General features: G+C 45.0%; 1 protein-coding gene across 3 annotated transcripts in view; it reads left to right on the top strand.

Annotated features, from left to right (window-relative positions):
- COG2 (component of oligomeric golgi complex 2) overlaps positions 1-19,976 on the top strand; it is a 329,606-nt gene that overhangs the window by 257,087 nt on the left and 52,543 nt on the right. The gene's annotated exons all lie outside the window — the stretch shown is intronic.

Here is a 19,976-nt window from a genome sequence, read left to right as displayed (position 1 = left end):
CCTCTGGGCTGAAAGAAAAAATGAACGGCAATGTGGATGAAAAAATCTCTGCCAAAAAAAAAGAGGGGAAAGGCGTCTGCCAGGGCATAGGAGCTCCGCCCAACATCCATACCCACTTAGCTCGTATGCCCTGGCAAACCCGATTTCTCCATTCACATCAATCGATGTGGATGAATAAATCATTGCCGGGATTTTTTTTATATATATATATATATATATATATATATACAAAGTGTTTGCCAAAGCATATGAACACCGCCGCCTTCTCAGCTCATATGCCTCGGCAAACGTATCTTTTACTGCAGAGGAGAAATCTCGTCTTGCAGCGCCGCATACACCGACTTGTGTGTAATCTGACAGCAGCGCAATGCTTCTGTCAGAATGCACATCAGTGCTGCAGCTAGTTGATCGGTTGGTCCACCTGGAAGGTAAAAAAAAACAAAACAAAAAAAGAAAAAACCAGGCCGCAACGCAATAAATTTTATTAACTTTATAATAACTTTTGAACAGAACATATAAACTTTATTTAACTTTTTGAACTGAACGTTAACTTTTTTGCTTACCGGTGTTTTTTTGTTTTTGTTTTTTTTTACCTTTTTATAGGACAAACCTCTCCTTCCCCATGGGACAATGTGCAAAGTGCAAATCGCCCAAAGATGTGGCGAAGTACATTATGCACTTGTCCCAGGTGAAAGGAGAGGTTTGCAGCAGCTCTGAGTGTAAGGGCCCTAATAGCCCTGTGTGCCTGTCCTGTGAGATGCAATCCCTATGCTAAGTGTACCTGTGTGTGGTACTTCCGGAAACACTCTCCAAAGCATAGGGCAGGGTGGTCAGGGCAGTCAGGACAGAAATAGCGGGTGTCACGCCTTATTCCACTCCTGCTACAGACAGGACATCTTTTCGGGGTGACGGTTGGGTTGAGGTACCGGCAACGACACTGGGGAAATGTCGCTCGTGTAGACGGCTAACTACACTGGTGGATGGGGCCACGCAATTCATGCTTTTTGGTTAGATCCATGTTGAGGAGAAGGCCCAGAAATTTTTTTAATTCGGAAACTTGGACCGGTTTCCACCGGAAAGGCTGGGCATAAAAGCTTCCCGTGTTGGCGGATATAAATTGAGTGGCATACCGGTTTGTTTCTGCCACGACTAAGTCCAAGAGCTCCGCAGTCAAGAACAGCTCAAAAAATCCCAGGGCCGAACCGATCTGAACTGTCTCAACCCGAACTCCAGACTGGGCGGTGAAAGGGGGAACTAATGGTGCGGCTGAAGTTGGGGACTGCCAATCAGGATTTGCCAGCACCTCAGGGACTCTAGGGGGTCTACGGGCCTGTCTGTGCGGTGGCTGCGACGTGGTAACTATTGCACGTGCCACCGTACCAGCTTCAACTGCCCTTCTGGTGCTTGCCACTTCACCATGTTGTACGGGAGTGCTGGTACTAGGTCCAGGGAGGGCTGCACTGCTGGTGTATGCCTCACCACGTAATCTGACAGCGCCAGCCCCACTCTGCTGCTCTTGAAGCGGATCCTGCGCAACCTCTAGTCTGGTGCTATCAGGGACCTCAACCTCCTCGTCCGAACTTTGGGTCAGACTGCCACTGCCTTCTTACAGGTTCATATTCTGACCCGCTAGATTCATCAGATGAGGGTTCCCATTCCTCATCCGACTGGGTCAGAAGCCTGTAGGCCTCTTCAGAAGAATACCCCCTGTTTGACATTTGGACTACTAAATTTAGGGGTACTCACTGAGACTACCCAAGAAAAAAAGCAAGCCTGTCTTACAAATGGGAGGCTAGCGAAGTATCGGAGGCCGCTGCGATTGATAAAAAATATTAAAACTGATTTTTTTTTTTTTTTAGCGCCGCAGCGCTTGGAAAGTGATTGTGCAGTGATCAAAAATATATATATTTTTTGTCACTGCGGCGGGGCGGGGGTGGGTGAACGCACGTGTGGGCGACCGATCAGGCCTGATCGGGCAAACACTGCGTTTTGGGTGGAGGGCGAACTAAGGTGACACTAATACTATTATAGATCTGACTGTGATCAGTTTTGATCACTTACAGATACTATAAAAGTACAAATGCTGATTAGCGATACGCTAATCAGCGAATCAGTGACTGCGGTCTGGTGGGCTGGGCGCTAACTGACGCTAAACTACCTAACCAAGGGGCCTAAACTATCCTAAAACCAGTTGGGAAAAAAAAGAGACAGTTTACACTGATCACTTTTTTCCTTTCACTAGGTGATTGACAGGGGTGATCAAGGGGTTAATTGGGGTGATGGGGGGTGATCTGGGGCTAAGTGTGGTGTTTGGTGTGTACTCACTGTGATGTCTGCTCCTCTGCTGGGACCAACCGACGAAAAGGACCAGCAGAGGAGCAGAGAAGCCATTTAACACATCATATTTACAAATATAATGTGTTAACTGGCTTCTGATTCGTTTTTTTAAAAATCATCAGCTTGCCAGCCACGATCATTGGCTGGCAAGCTGATGACGTGACCCCCCTCTAACTTTTGCCGGCCCGCGATGCGCATGCGCGGGCCGGCTAAGCGCGTCATCTCGCGTCTCGCGAGATGACGCATATATGCATGACTGTGCCTGGGACTGCCGCCTCCGCAACGCGATCCTGCGTTAGGCGGTCCGGAGGCGGTTAAGCTCCTTACATCTAAATTATTTCTTCTATCTTTTTCCCTTTTATTACCCCCTGATGAACCCTTCCTTTGGGGGAAACGCGTTTGGGTGCAGCGACCATTACGCTACCTTATACATACAATACTAACATCATGTAGGGTGTTAGGGCAATAATAATGCCTGTATAGCGCCCCCCCCCCATATTAATAATTCCCCCTACAGTCCCTCAAGCAATAATACCTCCCTATTGTACCTGTAGAGGGAAGCGCAAGGATTATGGATCCAGAGAGATGTATATACCCCAGAATGGCCAGTGGGGGTATGTATATTATATGCTCCCACTTATAAATGTCCCCCAATCACGGGTGTCCCGTCCAGCTCCCCCCCTCCCCCGAGCTGCTGAATCCTCCTGCAGGCGCATGCTATCAAAGAGATGTTTGGCATAACAAGGACAGGGGAACAAAAAGATCCTCTGTCCTTGTGTGCCGAGTACCTCCGGCGCTGTAATTACAGCATCGGAGGTACACGGCCACTTCAAAAGCAGGAGGATCAAAGCGATCCTCCGCCTAGAAGTGGCAGGATGCGCGGGCTGTTGCGGTGATGTCTTATTTCCTCGCCAGCCCACGTTCACTGCCTGCAGCGCGGGCTGCTCGGGTATGTGACATACCCCTGTTAACCCCTGCATTGCCATATTCTGCATTTACCCCTGCACTGCCACCACCACATAACCCTGTTAACCCCTGCATTGCTATATCACCCCTGACCCTGCATTGCCCTGTACCTCTGCATTAACCCCTGCACTTCCACTTACCTCTTTTAATCCCTGCATTGCCATCATTTTGCATAGCCCTAAACCTCTTATCCTTGCCCTCATTTAACCCCTGCATTGCTACCCTGTTACCCAAGTATCGTATTTAACCCCTTTTTACCCTATAGGGATAGCTTATAGAGAGGTTTTGGAGGGTACAGTTATCGTATTTGAGTGTATGTTTAGCTAGTGATTCTGGGGGGGAGTTATAGTGGGGATTGTGTGTTTTGTCTAGTGTAGATAGCTTGTTATAGTGCTGTCATTGTATTGTCGTGTGCGTGTGTATAGAACAGGCAAAGCTAGGAAATAGGCGGAGTCAGCAACAGCTGTTTACGCCTATTAATATTAAAATTAAAACAATATTAATAATTATTTCCTTTAACAGTACCCCCAGTAACAAGGTCCCTTATAGTGCCCTTCGTAATAATGCCCATATAGTGCCCCCAGTGTTAGTAAAGTCTCCTATAGTGCCTCCAATTGTCTGCTTCCATTCCCCGCCGCAGTATTCAACTGTATTGTCATTCTGAGGATGGCAATACAGTTGAATCCAGGAGGACTGCTGCGCACAAATGTACTTGAAGCTCCCAATGTTAATCAATGCTGGTAGCATCTGATCATTATGTAACCCACCAGCAGCCGTGTGGATTATAAAGCAGTAGTTGCTTACACCTTTTAAAATTTTGATAATTAGAATGATATTCTGCACGAGTTCCTCTATAGTTTAAATAAAATCAAGGAAACATAAAAAATTATTAACTTTTTTGTGGACAGTTCAGGAATTTAGGATGGTTTGCTGCTCTGATTGCCAACTATAGTTCCCTGCCTTTTTTTTTTTTTATATAATTATATTTTATTTTACAAATAATAAAGAGCTACAGTATTCAATTTTGGTATCACAAAGCAATAATACAGTCATACATAATCTCATCCTATGCTAAATTTCCCTCTTATTTTTTAACCCCCCCCCCTTCCCTCCCTCCAACCCCCTTTTTTTCCGCGGAGCTACTGTCGTTACGCCTAGTATTATCATTTCAAGTTGCCCCATATCCGCATCCAAGCTGCCTTTTTCCCTGCTGTTTGGGCGAGGATGTATTCATATTGCTTAACCCTGTTCATCCGCTCCATCCACTCCTGAAAATTAGGATATTCCGTAGTGCCCCAATATTTAACAATTATTATTTTGGCCAGTGCGATACCCCGAAGCCAGAGTATCTGCTCAGTTTTATTTTTATCTGTCTCTGGGAAAGCGCCCAGGATAACATAACTAATGCATGCTTCGTATTTCATAGGGGAACTATCCCGCAATTTCCGGAATATTTTGATCCAATACTCTTTTATCCCTGGGCATTCCCACAGCAGATGTATATAGTCTCCTCTGTCTTTGCTGCATTTATAACAGTTCTGTTTCCTATCGTTATAGATAGTATGCAGAAAGGCTGGTGTATAGTAGAGACGGAGTGTGATTTTCAAAAGAATCCATGCATGGGCAGGGGAGACCGTCGATCTTTTAATATTTCTGTACACAGCGTTCCACGGGATGGGTTCCCCATTTTGCAGGTCCTTTTCCCATTTAGCCTCACTTCTGAATGTGATTGTTTTAGTTAGGGGTGCACCGAAATTTCGGCAGCCGAAAATATCGGCCGAAAATGCACCTAATCCACTTCGGCCGATATTGTTACATATCGGCCGAAAATATGGGGTGTGGGATTTGTCACCCACCATCTGCGGGCGGGCGCCGGGCGGGCGGTTTACTTTGTCACTGCATCTTTATTTTACCTTACAATCGTGAGGCTCCAGTAACTAACAACTCTGCAGGCAGAGCGGAGGCCGGCGTAACGTCACTTACTCACGTGACGCGCCTGCTCCGCCTCCTTCATTCATAAAGTGGGCGGAGCAGGTGCGTCACGTGAGTAAGTGACGTTACGCCGCCCTCCGCTCTGCCTGCAGAGTTGTTACCGGAGCGTCACGATTGTAAGGTAAAATAAAGATGCAGTGAGTGATGCTGTGAGCAGCAGGGCCGGGGCTGTTATGGGTAGGGGGATCGGTCTATGGCACTGCTATGGGGAGGGGGGGATCTGTGCACTGCTATGGGGAGGGGGGATCTGTGCACTGTTATGGGGAAAGGGATCTGTGCACTGTTATGGGGAAAGGGATCTGTGCACTGTTATGGGGAAAGGGATCTGTGCACTGTTATGGGGAAAGGGATCTGTGCACTGTTATGGGGAAAGGGATCTGTGCACTGTTATGCCCATAACAGTGCACATATCCCCTTTCCATAACAGTGCACAGATCCCCCTCTCCATAACAGCGCCACCCACAGATCCCCCTCTCCATAACAGCGCCACCCACAGATCCCCCTCTCCATAACAGCGCCACCCACAGATCCCCCTCTCCATAACAGCGCCACCCACAGATCCCCCTCTCCATAACAGCGCCACCCACAGATCCCCCTCTCCATAACAGCGCCACCCACAGATCCCCCTCTCCATAACAGCGCCACCCACAGATCCCCCTCTCCATAACAGCGCCACCCACAGATGAATTTCATTCATGAAAAAGAATTATTAATAAAATCATTAAAAAAAAAGTATTTTAAAAGTATTTGGGCAAAAAGGCAGTTTCGGTTTCGGTTTTCGGTCAAGGGCATCCTAAATTTTCGGTTTCGGACCAGAATTTTCATTTCGGTGCACCCCTAGTTTTAGTGTATTCATATCTTAACTTTGCATAAATGTGTGATATATAAGTATTGAGAGTCATGTCTTGACAAAAATCTAAAAAAGTGTTCCTTACAATATTTAAATAATTCTTATTCTCCGTGTAGTGAATAGCGTGTCGTAGTTGTTCATATCTAAATTTATCAATAAATCCTAGTGTAATATCTGCTAGGATTTCATTTAAAGGCTTAATCTGTCCTTTATGAAAAACTTGTGCAATTAGGCATATCCCATATTTTTCCCAATATTCAACATCACCCAATAGCATAACTTGTGGTAAGTGTGCATTCCCCCACAGTGGGGTGTACTGAACTGCCTGGGTTACTCCAACCATATATCTAACTTGTTGCCAAATATACCCGAGCATCCTGCCGAACGGGTTCATTATTATTCTCTTCTCCATGATGCCAGTTTCAAGAATATGAAAGAGATCCTCCCAGGGTCTACAGTGCTCCCCATAAATAAGCCGAATGCATTTATTCTTTCGATTCCTCACACACCATCTCAATTGGGCAGCTATATAATATCCCTTTAGAAAAGGGACAGAGAGTCCGCCCTCTTCTTTATACAGATATTGTATCTTAATTCTGACTCGTTTGCGCCCCCCTATTAGTTCATTGAAAAGGGACTCTAGCTTATTAAAAAATGTATCTTCTATCGTTATTGGGCTAGCATTAAATACATATAGTAACATTGGTAGTAACGTCATTTTTATAAGTGCTATGCGGTTGATTTGTGACAGGGGAAATTTAAGCCATGTTCTAATTTTTTCCTTAACTCTATCTATTATTGGAAGTATGTTCAATTTCGTATAGTGTTCCACTTTGGTCCCTATCTGGATACCTAGATATAATAAGGAGTCTGCTGGGGTCAATATGCTAACTCAGAGATTATGACCGGGTGGGACAGGACGTTTTAGTGGGAGAAATTTTGATTTCTCCCAGTTTATCTCATATCCAGATAGGCACCCAAATTCATCCAGGCTATCCATAACCCTAGGCAAGTTCATATATCCTCTCCCCAGGAATAGTAACATATCGTCCGCGTAGAGACTGATTTTGTTACCTCTCCCTCGCACCCAAAACCCGATATTTCCCCATCTGCTCGAATTTTACATGCCATTGGCTCTAAGAACAGCAAGAAGAGCAAGGGGGAGAGGGGACAACCCTGGCGTGTTCCGCGTGTCAAGGGGAAAGGGGCAGAGTATTCGCCATTGATTCGGACCCTAGATACTGGATTTTGATACAGGGTAGTTCCCTGTCATTAATCAGCTGGCTTGCAGTAAACACCCCTCCTTTGAGTGCATCAAAGAGCAGAAGTGAAGTTTTCCTCAGACTAAAAGGCTTCAAACTATGAAACATATCCTCATAATGATATGTATTAGCAAAAAATGGTCTGTACAAAAAATCCAATAGGTCTCTTCTGTTTTATGGCGCCTTCACATGCTGAATGAACCCCAATCAGAAGAATGGAAATGGTTTTCGTAGACATTTTCTGCAACATAATCTGCCACATGTGAAGGCACCCTTGGAGTGACTCACCCTGTATATGTGGGACAGGTGTCAGACATGAAGCTTTCCTGGTCCTAGCTCAGCCACGATCTCCTCAACACTCACTGAGGAGATCGGAGCTGCGCTGTAGGAATTGATCCTGCTGCTTAATGCTGTGATTGGTCAGTTAAATCTGACTGACCAATCGCAGCGATCCAAAGGCAGGGACTGCACTGATTGGTCCTCTGCGGGTGCCCGGACAGCTGAGCTGTCCGTGACACCCGTTTAGATGCCTTGTTACCGCAAGTATACTTGCAGTGACACTTTGATCTCATGACGTACTGTCTACGTCATGATGCGGTAACGAACACCATATCATGACATACACAGTACAGTTCATTCCAATACAAATACATAGTCAGTATTGCTGAAAAAGGAAAAAAATAAATCCTCTGTACAGAGTGCACTCTGGCATTACATATTCCCCGCAGTATTTCTTACAAGATGTAAGAGGAGGCACGAAAGCAGTTATAACATGTGCCCTCTCTTCCTAAAGGGATACAAACATTATAGCATATGTGCAAAAAAACTCCTACAATTGGCTGTAAAGTCTAATATTGCTGTTACAACAGTATTATAATAAATATAATTGTGGATGCAAAATAGCATCTAAATTTATAATACCAGACAATGCAGCCAATATGTACATACAACATTAGATACACCATCAATTAGAATGTGCAAAAAAGCATTTAAATTGCACTATTTTGATGTCTAATGCCAAATAGCACCAGCATATACTATAGCAGTCCCTATATAGATCAAATACCATATTGTAATAACACCTATGATGCCAGATAACATCAGCATATGTGGTAATCTAAGCATTAAACAGATGGATACAAAGAGAGAGATGAGCACATACCCTGTGACATAGTGAAGTGAGGTACAGCGCAACCAGGAAAAAAGGATCACCTCAACGTGCGTTACTGGCTTTGTCAGGAGGTGTGTGATTACTAAAAAGCTGTGTGTGTGTATATACACTGCTCAAAAAAATAAAGGGAACACAAAAATAACATATCCTAGATCTGAATTAATTAAATATTCTTCTGAAATACTTTGTTCTTTACATAGTTGAATGTGCTGACAACAAAATCACACAAAAATAAAAAGATGGAAATCAAATTTTTCAAGCCATGGAGGTCTGGATTTGGAGTCACACTCAAAATTAAAGTGGAAAAACACACTACAGGCTGATCCAACTTTGATGTAATGTTCTTAAAACAAGTCAAAATGAGGCTCCGTAGTGTGTGTGGCCTCCACGTGCCTGTATGACCTCCCTACAACGCCTGTGCATGCTCCTGATTAGGTGGCGGACGGTCTCCTAAGGGATCTCCTCCCAGACCTGGACTAAAGCATCTTCCAACTCCTGGACAGTCTGTGGTGCAAAGTGACGTTGGTGGATAGAGCGAGACATGATGTCCCAGATGTGCTCAATTGGATTCAGGTCTGGGGAACGGGCGGGCCAGTCAATAGCATCAATGCCTTCGTCTTGCAGGAACTGCTGACACACTCCAGCCACATGAGGTCTAGCATTGTCTTGCATTAGGAGGAACCCAGGGCCAACCGCACCAGCATATGGTCTCACAAGGGGTCTGAGGATCTCATCTCGGTACCTAATGGCAGTCAGGCTACCTCTGCCGAGCACATGGAGGGCTGTGCGGCCCTCCAAAGAAATGCCACCCCACGCCATTACTGACCTAATGCCAAACCGGTCATGCTGGAGGATGTTGCAGGCAGCAGAACGTTCTCCACGGCGTCTCAAGACTCTGTCACGTCTGTCACATGTGCTTAGTGTGAACCTGCTTTCATCTGTGAAGAGCACAGGGCGCCAGTGGCGAATTTGCCAATCTTGGTGTTCTCTGGCAAATGCCAAACGTCCTGCACGGTGTTGGGCTGTAAGCACAACCCCCACCTGTGGACGTCGGGCCCTCATATCACCTTCATGGAGTCTGTTTATGACCGTTTGAGCAGACACATGCACATTTGTGGCCTGCTGGAGGTCATTTTGCAGGGCTCTGGCAGTGCTCCTCCTGTTCCTCCTTGCACAAAGGCGGTGGTAGCGGTCCTGCTGCTGGGTTGTTGCCCTCCTACGGCCTCCTCCACGTCTCCTGATGTACTGGCCTGTCTCCTGGTAGCGCCTCCATGCTCTGGCTGGAGACACAGCAAACCACCTTGCCACAGCTTGCATTGATGTGCCATCCTGGATAAGCTGCACTACCTGAGCCACTTGTGTGGGTTGTAGACTCCGTCTCATGCTACCACTAGAGTGAAAGCACCGCCAGCATTCAAAATTGACCAAAACATCAGCCAGGAAGCATAGGAACTGAGAAGTGGTCTGTTGTCACCACCTGCAGAACCACTCCTTTATTGGGGGTGTCTTGCTAATTGCCTAAAATTTCCACCTGTTGTCTATCCCATTTGCACAACAGCATGTCAAATTGATTGTCCCTCAGTGTTGCTTCCTAAGTGGACAGTTTGATTTCACAGAAGTGTGATTGACTTGGAGTTACATTGTGTTGTTTAAGTGTTCCCTTTATTTTTTGGAGCAGTGTATATATATATATTTATACAGTCAGGTCCATAAATATTGGGACATCGACACAATTCTAACATGTTTGGCTCTATACACCACCACAATGGATTTGAAATGAAACCAACAAGATGTGCTTTAACTGCAGACTGTCAGCTTTAATTTGAGGGTATTTACATCCAAATCAGGTGAACGGTGTAGGAATTACAACAGTTTGCATATGTGCCTCCCACTTGTTAAGGACCAAAAGTAATGGGACAGAATCATTGTAAATCAAACTTTAGCTTTTTAATACTTGGTTGCAAATCCTTTGCAGTCAATTACAGCCTGAAGTCTGGAACGCATAGATATCAACAGACGCTGGGTTTCATACCTGGTGATGCTCTGCCAGGCCTTTAATGCAACTGTCTTCAGTTCCTGCTTGTTCTTGGGGCATTTTCCCTTCAGTTTTGTCTTCAGCAAGTGAAATGCATGCTCAATCGGATTCAGGTCAGGTGATTGACTTGGCCATTGCATAACATTCCACTTCTTTCCGTTAAAAAACTCTTTGGTTGCTTTTGCAGTATGCTTTGGGTCATTGTCCATCTGCACTGGGAAGCGCCATCCAATGAGTTCTGAAGCATTTAGCTGAATGTGAGCAGATATTTCCCGAAACACTTCAGAATTCATCCTGCTGCTTTTGTCAGCAGTCACATCAACAAATACAAGAGAACCAGTTCCATTGGCAGCCATACATGCCCACGCCATGACACTGGTAGTGCCATGCTTCACTGATGAGGTGGTATGCTTAGAATCATGAGCAGTTCCTTTCCTTCTCCATACTCTTATCTTCCCATCACTCTAGTACAAGTTGATCTTGGTCTCATCTGTCCATAGGATGTTGTTCCAGAACTGTGAAGGCTTTTTTAGATGTCATTTGGCAAACTCTAATCTGGCCTTCCTGTTTTTGAGGCTCACCAATGGTTTACATCTTGTGGTGAACCCTCTGTATTCACTCTGGTGAAGTCTTCTCTTGATTGTTGACTTTGAAACACATACACCTACCTCCTGGAGAGTGTTCTTGATCTGGCCAACTGTTGTGAAGGGTGTTTTCTTCACCAAGGAAAGAATTCTTCGGTCAGCCACCACAGTTGTTTTCAGTGGTCTTCCGGGTCTTTTGGTGTTGCTGAGCTCACCGGTGCGTTCTTTCTTTTTAAGAATGTTCCAAACAGTTGTTTTGGCCCCGCCTAATGTTTTTGCTATCTCTCTGATGGGTTTGTTTAGTTTTTTCAGCCTAATGATGGCTTGCTTCACTGATAGTGACAGCTCTTTGGATCTCATCTTGAGAGTTGATAGCAACAGATTTCAAATGCAAATAGCACACTTGAAATGAACTCTGGACCTTTTATCTGCTCATTGTAATTGGGGTAATGAGGGAATAACACACACCTGGCCATTGAACAGCTGAGAAGGCAATTGTCCCATTACTTTTGGTCCCTTAACAAGTGGGAGGCACAAATGCAAACTGTTGTAATTCCTACACCGTTCACCTGATTTGGATGTAAATGCCCTCAAATTAAAGCTGACAGTCTGCAGTTAAAGCACATCTTGTTCGTTTCATTTCAAATTCAATGTGGTGGTGTATAGAGCCAAAAATGTTACAATTGTGTCAATGTCCCAATATTTATGGACCTAACTGTGTGTGTATATGGTATATGTGTGTATGTATGTGTGTGTGTATGTATATGTGTATATATATGGTCATGATGAAGGACCCTGATTTACTTGCGGTCTGAAACGCGTTACTGTAACTTGTGATGTCTTGCATTTGGATTTTAAACGCACAATAAAGATTCCACCTTTTGCATCTTGGAAGCTGGATTTTTCTTGGTCTTGAATATTTCACAGCAATCAAGTCCGGAGGTTGCCATCCGTGCTCAAGGCAGGTGGACGGTGGGTGAGAGCTGCTTACTTTCCCTGTCGGGTCGGTGTTTGGGTTTGGGACCTGTGGCATGGACGTGTCTCTGATCCCTTGCCCTCCATGGACCGGGGTTTCTGCCGTGACAACGGCGGGACCTTTTGGTCCCCGGCCTGTTGTCCTATTATGGAAGTATGGCACAGGTTATTCTTTCCAGTGCTGATATACTTTATGCAAGCCACGTTCACTCTGGTTTATACATATATACAAATTACAGTGACCTTTTTTGGTCCTTCTACCCACATAGCTCATTGTTGCGATGCCAGTGTCCCTTTTCTCTCCTCTCGTCTGTTATTTCCCCCTCTTCTGCCGTTTTTGTGCCCGGGTGCCTGTACCTGTTATGTGACCTGTGGGTGGACCGCGATGCACATTGCGGGACTGCTGGTGCCGGGGGAGCAGTGTTTCACTGTTGCCTGGCGACGCGGGTCCGGCCTTGTGGGCGTGGTTCTACCCGGCGCGCCCTCCTGAGGAGTCACGAGTCTATCGCTCTGGTCATGTGTTTACACGTTTCCATGGTGATGACGCCTGGCTCCTCGGCTTGGGGCGTCTTTCTGGTGACGTGGCAGGGACTTTGGACATGCGCACTTTGACGGTGAGGACGCGGAAGTTTGGCGCGCCGACCCATACGATCCGGTGTGAGTTTGTTTTTAAACTATATGCACTTATTTATATGCACAGGTGATGTTACACTTTTTTGATGAATTGGATATTGGTCAATTAACTTATTTGATTGTTATCACAATGATCAAATGTGTTTGTACACTGTATTGTACTATGATAAATATTATGCAATATAGATCACTTGGCTATACAACATGTGGGTTTTTTTACACTATATAATGTACTGTTTATGCTATATTGTCTTAAGATTGTATAATTGTCACATTTATTATTTGCAATGTATTGTGGGTATATATATCCCTTGATGACACCATTTTGTTATGCTTGAGAAAGACCGCATTGAGACGGTTGAAACGTTGCACAGAGGGGAATAAAGAATCCACTTTTTACGTCTATTGGAGTGCTGCCTCATCTTTGGAAACTATACTTATTCATAGCCGTCTTAGCCTGCGGCTGAGAGGACTTGCACCCACTGTTTTTGGTCTTGTGCTGCTGAGCTTCGTTTTTGGTTTCTTTCTATAATATATATATATATAGATATATATATATATATATAGAATAAAGAAAGACACCGCAGCACGTCCGTTTGGTGAAGAAAGTGGGACCCTTTATTCACCTGTGTGACGTTTCGGTCCGCTTACTGGGACCATTTTCAAGCAATACAGCATTGTGGGAACTGTGAGCATTTTATGCAGTCATAGTCAATTAACATACACAAGTGGCAATCGATAAAATATACAAAATACAAAAGGTATAGTAAATATCAAAAGAATACAAATGTGACAGGCCCGGAAGGTAGTTAAAATCAAAGCCGTGATCGGCATACATGAGGCTTCCAGGTATACATATTAGTCAATAATACAGTAAAAATACAGAAGTGACAATTAATAGTGAATCATTATCACCTGTGAATATGTGAAGTTGACAGGACCGTACGTGGAGTTGGGCGTGCTCGATGGTGGGAGGATGAACTGTTGCGTGATGCGCCGCATGGAAGTGGCGTCCCGGAACTGCTACTGCGCATGTCCGTGACGTCACTGTAAGGCTACTTTCACACTAGCGTTCGGGTGTCCGCTCGTGCGCACCGTTTGAAGGGGCTCACGAGCGGCCCCGAACGCATCCGTCTGGCCCCAATGCATTCTCAGTGGAGGCGGATCCACTGAGAATGCATCCGCCTGCCAGCGTTCAGCCTCCGCTCCGCTCAGTGAGCGGACACCTGAACGCTGCTTGCAGCGTTCGGGTGTCCGCCTGGCCGTGCAGAGGCGAGCGGATCCGTCCACACTTACAATGTAAGTCAATGGGGACGGATCTGCTTGAAGATGACACAATATGGCTCAATCTTCAAACGGATCCGTTCCCCATTGACTTTCAATGTAAAGTCTGAACGGATCCGCTCAGACAACTTTCACACTTAGAAAATTTTCTAAGTTTTAGTGCAGACCCATCCGTTCTGAACGGATGCGAACGTCTGCATTATCGGAGCGGATCCGTCTGATGAAACATCAGACGGATCCGCTCCGAACGCTAGTGTGAAAGTAGCCTAAGTCAAACACATGATCACCCAGTGAAACGTCACGTGACACGGCAACATAACATATCAATGCCGTAGGTAAAGGTAAAAACACACATCAAAAGAAGAAATTCTGTGGCAATACACGGATAGAACACCCAGGGTATGTGGTCGGGCAACATGCCATCTTGCGATGCGCTGTCGTCCGGCGTCAACTGGCACAGAAAGAGGGGGAAGGTGAAACAGCGGCAGCCATCACCCTCCCACTATGCTCGTCACAGTTAACCCCTTATCGGGTGGGAATCCTGCACAGTAACTTTCTAAGTATACAAGTGACAGTAGTAAATATAGCAGTAGTAAACCGTATAATAAGCAGTAATCCAGGGATAAGCCGCACATGTTTAAAGTAAGCATCACGCCTCCCGCTGAGCTAAGCCCATCCAGCAATAGGTCCTGAAAAGTGAAACAATGGTTAATATATTTCTTTTATTGTTTCGCTTTTCAGGACCTATTGCTGGATGGGCTTAGCTCAGCGGGAGGCGTGATGCTTACTTTAAACATGTGCGGCTTATCCCTGGATTACTGCTTATTATACGGTTTACTACTGCTATATTTACTACTGTCACTTGTATACTTAGAAAGTTACTGTGCAGGATTCCCACCCGATAAGGGGTTAACTGTGACGAGCATAGTGGGAGGGTGATGGCTGCCGCTGTTTCACCTTCCCCCTTTTTCTGTGCCCGCTGACGCCGGACGACAGGGCATCGCAAGATGGCATGTTGCCCGACCACATACCCTGGGTGTTCTATCCGTGTATTGCCACAGAATTTCTTGTTTTGATGTTGGTTTTTACCTTTACCTACGGCATTGATATGTTATGTTGCCGTGTCACGTGACGTTTCACTGGGTGATCATGTGTTTGACTTACAGTGACGTCACGGACATGCGCAGTAGCAGTTCCGGGACGCCACTTCCATGCGGCGCATCACGCAACAGTTCATCCTCCCACCATCGAGCACGCCCAACTCCACGTACGGTCCTGTCAACTTCACATATTCACAGGTGATAATGATTCACTATTAATTGTCACTTCTGTATTTTTACTGTATTATTGACTAATATGTATACCTGGAAGCCTCATGTATGCCGATCACGGCTTTGATTTTAACTACCTTCCGGGCCTGTCACATTTGTATTCTTTTGATATTTACTATACCTTTTGTATTTTGTATATTTTATCGATTGCCACTTGTGTATGTTAATTGACTATGACTGCATAAAATGCTCACAGTTCCCACAATGCTGTATTGCTTGAAAATGGTCCCAGTAAGCGGACCGAAACGTCGCACAGGTGAATAAAGGGTCCCACTATCTTCACCAAACGGACGTGCTGCGGTGTCTTTCTTTATTCTATATTGTACACCTTGGAAAGGTGTTTTTCGCCGCTGGCACCCATACCCGACTACCAGGAGTGCTGCCTTGATTTCTTTTCCTCTATATATATATATATATATATATATATATATATATATACACACACACACACATTCACTCCAGGAATTTAAACAGGATATATTGAGCGCACCTAATTAATTCATGGCGGCACAGCAGCATGATGATGCAAGTCATCGGTCCACACTCAAGCGCACTTCCGGGTCCTGTGATAGCAGACAGGGCGTATGATACACACCGACCTGGCCGTGCAAAACAATGGCATGTCACATCTGTGGGGTACTAATAGCCAATATAATGATTCAAAATGTCAGACTATTGCACTCAATAAACTGTGTATGCAGTACTTAATGCATGAATCAATACATGAGAAAATACAAACTTTATAAAGCAGTGATCATATAGTTTTAAAGTGACAGTGCAACAATAATCTAGAAACATGTTTACCATATTTAAGATGCTAAATTAACACTTTATGGACCTTGGACGAGAATGCTTGTCCTAACTTGCAGGTACTTAACGCACTAGGAGGAACAATTTGGTCCTGCAGTAAAACTGTCACTGTGAGTAAACACACAGTTGATAAGAACTGAGCTACTTGTAATTCTACTTCTCTAGTGCTGAGGAGATCAAAGCTTTGGATTAGCCTGCCCTTCCTCCTCAGCTGCAGAGTTAACCCCTTCAGTACTCCTCACACATCCATAGCCCTTCCTTAGTGCTATGTTTGGGGAGCTGTGTGACCAATGAATGTCATTTACAAAATGATCCAAACATGAAGTAGACATATGGGAAATGTAAAGTAAACTATTTTAGAAGGTATTACTATCTGTTTTAAAAGCAAAGAAATAGAAATTTAGAAAATTATGAATTTTTCCAAATTGTGGGTAAATTTGGTATTTTTTTATAAATAAAAATGAAATATTTTTACTCAAATTTACCACTGTTATGAAGTACAATGTGTGACGAGAAAACAATCTCAGAATGGCTTGGATAAGTAAAAGCGTTCCAAAGTTATTACCACATAAAGTGACACATGTCAGATTTGCAAAAAATTTGCCAGGTCCTTAAGGTGAAAAATGGCAGGGTCCTTAAGGGGTTAATATATTTTTGCATAATTTACTACCGTCAGATTGCAGCACTTTCTTGGCCTGCCCAGTCGGTAGCCAGATTTATTGCCAGCTGAGCATTTATGAGACCAGCTGGAACACTAGCTTTGACAACCTACAAGTTTTGTGTTTTTTGTCATACAGGGAGAAATAGTATTTAAATAGTTGGTATATGTTTACAGATAAGACCTCATCATTTGTCTTAAATAATGAGGTTAAATTTAAAAGTTTATTTTATTCTTGAATGCAGGATACTTCTTGTAGACCAGACTCTAACCCCACAGCGTACTGTAAGTTTGTAGTGGCTAAGGCAATGAGCGTTTTAACTCAACTCTCATTATAGTTATGAGAAGTCAGTTGTCAATCTCACCAGCAGTGCAGTTTAGTAGCACATGTTGCATGACAATTATTTACAGTGGAATTCCTTTTAATCTGGCATCTTAAAATCCAAAAATTAAAATCCAAAAATTAAAATCCAAAAATTAAAATCCAGTTACTGCACTATAACAAAGATGTAGCAGAGAGAATCAGTTAGACAAAATTACAGTAACAGAGCTTGTGTTAAACTATACCTGTTAAAATGAATCTCACAAGCAGAACCAGAAACGCCAGTGTGAAAGTAGCCTTAGATTCTTCATGCTACCTGAACTGTGACAATTCAGAGAGAAGAAAGTTTAGAAAAGAGCCAGAAATGGGGAGAAGTCATGGCACAACTCTCCACCCGCTTCTGCTTGATTGGTAGGTCTCTCTCTATACACAAATTGGCCTGTCAGGCAAGCTGAAAGCCTCTTCCAGGACGGTTTGTGGCTCTATTTTAAAGGGAATCTGTCACCTATTTTGACCCTATTAAACCGTTAAAATAGCAATGTGCAATAAAGAACCTTCTTACCTACATGTGTCTTCTTTCTTTTATTCAACTTTTCATTCTTATAAAAAAAGCAATTTTTCTGATATGTAAATGAGGTTCCAAGGTGCCCAGAGGGGCGTTATTACTTTGCTCTAGTGCCCAGTAACGCCCCCCTGCAGTGCCCAGCCCGCCTTTCTTCCAAGCCCAGCACGCCTCCTCATAAATAAATGTCCTCCCACATACTGGCCGAACGGCGCCGCCCCCTCCCCACCACATCATTTAATTTATTCATTGCACCATTGTGCTTCCTCCTCTCTTAGCCTACGGCGCCGCCCCCCTCCCGATTACGTCATTTAATTTATTCACTTCATCGGGCGTTCCTTCCTCCTCTCTTGGCCTACGGCGCCGCCCCCTCCCATTACGTCCCATGTATTCATAGCACCGGCCCGTAATGGGAGGGGGCGGCGCCGTAGGCCAAGAGAGGAGGAAGGAACGCCCGATGAAGTGAATAAATTAAATGACGTAATCAGGAGGGGGCGGCGCCGTAGGCTAAGAGAGGAGGAAGCACGATGGTGCAATGAATAAATTAAATGACGTGGTGGGGAGGGGGCGGCGCCGTTCGGCCAGTATGTGGGAGGACATTTATTTATGAGGAGGCGTGCTGGGCTTGGAAGAAAGGCGGGCTGGGCACTAAAGAGGGGCGTTACTGGGCACCAGAGCAGAGTAATAACGCCCCTCTGGGCAACTTGGAACCTCATTTACATATCAGAAAAATCGCTTTTTTATAAGAATGAAAAGTTGAATAAAAGAAAGACACATGTAGGTAACAAGGTTCTTTATTGCACATTGCTATTTTAACGGTTTAATAGGGTCAAAATAGGTGACAGATTCCCTTTAAACTATGGCCCTGATTTATGAACTGGAGACAAATTTATGTTTGTCTTCACATTTGTCTATTTGTGTAAATTTACAAAAGTGGCACTCAGCACTTTGTACAAACAATCTACACTGCTCAAAAAAATAAAGGGAACACTTAAACAACACAATGTAACTCCAAGTCAATCACACTTCTGTGAAATCAAACTGTCCACTTAGGAAGCAACACTGAGGGACAATCAATTTCACATGCTGTTGTGCAAATGGGATAGACAACAGGTGGAAATTATAGGCAATTAGCAAGACACCCCCAATAAAGGAGTGGTTCTGCAGGTGATAACCACAGACCACTTCTCAGTTCTTATGCTTCCTGGCTGATGTTTTGGTCACTTTTGAATGCTGGCGGCGCTTTCACTCTAGTGGTAGCATGAGACGGAGTCTACAACCCACACAAGTGGCTCAGGTAGTGCAGCTTATCCAGGATGGCACATCAATGCGAACTGTGGCAAGAAGGTTTGCTGTGTCTGTCAGTGTAGTGTCCAGAGCATGGAGGCGCTACCAGGAGACAGGCCAGTACATTAGGAGACGTGGAGGAGGCCGTAGGAGGGCAACAACCCAGCAGCAGGACCGCTACCTCCACCTTTGTGCAAGGAGGAACAGGAGGAACACTGCCAGAGCCCTGCAAAATGACCTCCAGCAGGCCACAAATGTGCATGTGTCTGCTCAAACGGTCAGAAACAGACTCCATGAGGTTGATATGAGGGCCCGACGTCCCCAGGTGGGGGTTGTGCTTACAGCCCAACACCGTGCAGGACGTTTGGCATTTGCCAGAGAACACCAAGATTGGCAAATTCGCCACTGGCGCCCCTGTGCTCTTCACAGATGAAAGCAGGTTCACACTGAGCACATGTGACAGACGTGAGTCTGGAGACGCCGTGGAGAACGTTCTGCTGCCTGCAACATCCTCCAGCATGACCGGTTTGGCATTGGGTCAGTAATGGTGTGGGGTGGCATTTCTTTGGAGGGGCGCACAGCCCTCCATGTGCTCGCCAGAGGTAGCCTGACTGCCATTAGGTACCGAGATGAGATCCTCAGACCCCTTGTGAGACCATATGCTGGTGCGATTGGCCCTGGGTTCCTCCTAATGCAAGACATTGCTAGACCTTATGTGGCTGGAGTGTGTCAGCAGTTCCTGCAAGACGAAGGCATTGATGCTATGGACTGGCCCGCCCGTTCCCCAGACCTGAATCCAATTGAGCACATCTGGGACATCATGTCTCGCTCTATCCACCAACGTCATGTTGCACCACAGACTGTCCAGGAGTTGGCAGATGCTTTAGTCCAGGTCTGGGAGGAGATCCCTCAGGAGA

The sequence above is a fragment of the Bufo bufo genome, chromosome 4 (genome assembly GCF_905171765.1).
Source record: "Bufo bufo chromosome 4, aBufBuf1.1, whole genome shotgun sequence".
NCBI lineage: Eukaryota > Metazoa > Chordata > Amphibia > Anura > Bufonidae > Bufo > Bufo bufo.
Note: the sequence above shows the minus strand (reverse complement) of the source record. Positions and strands in the feature narration are given on the sequence as shown.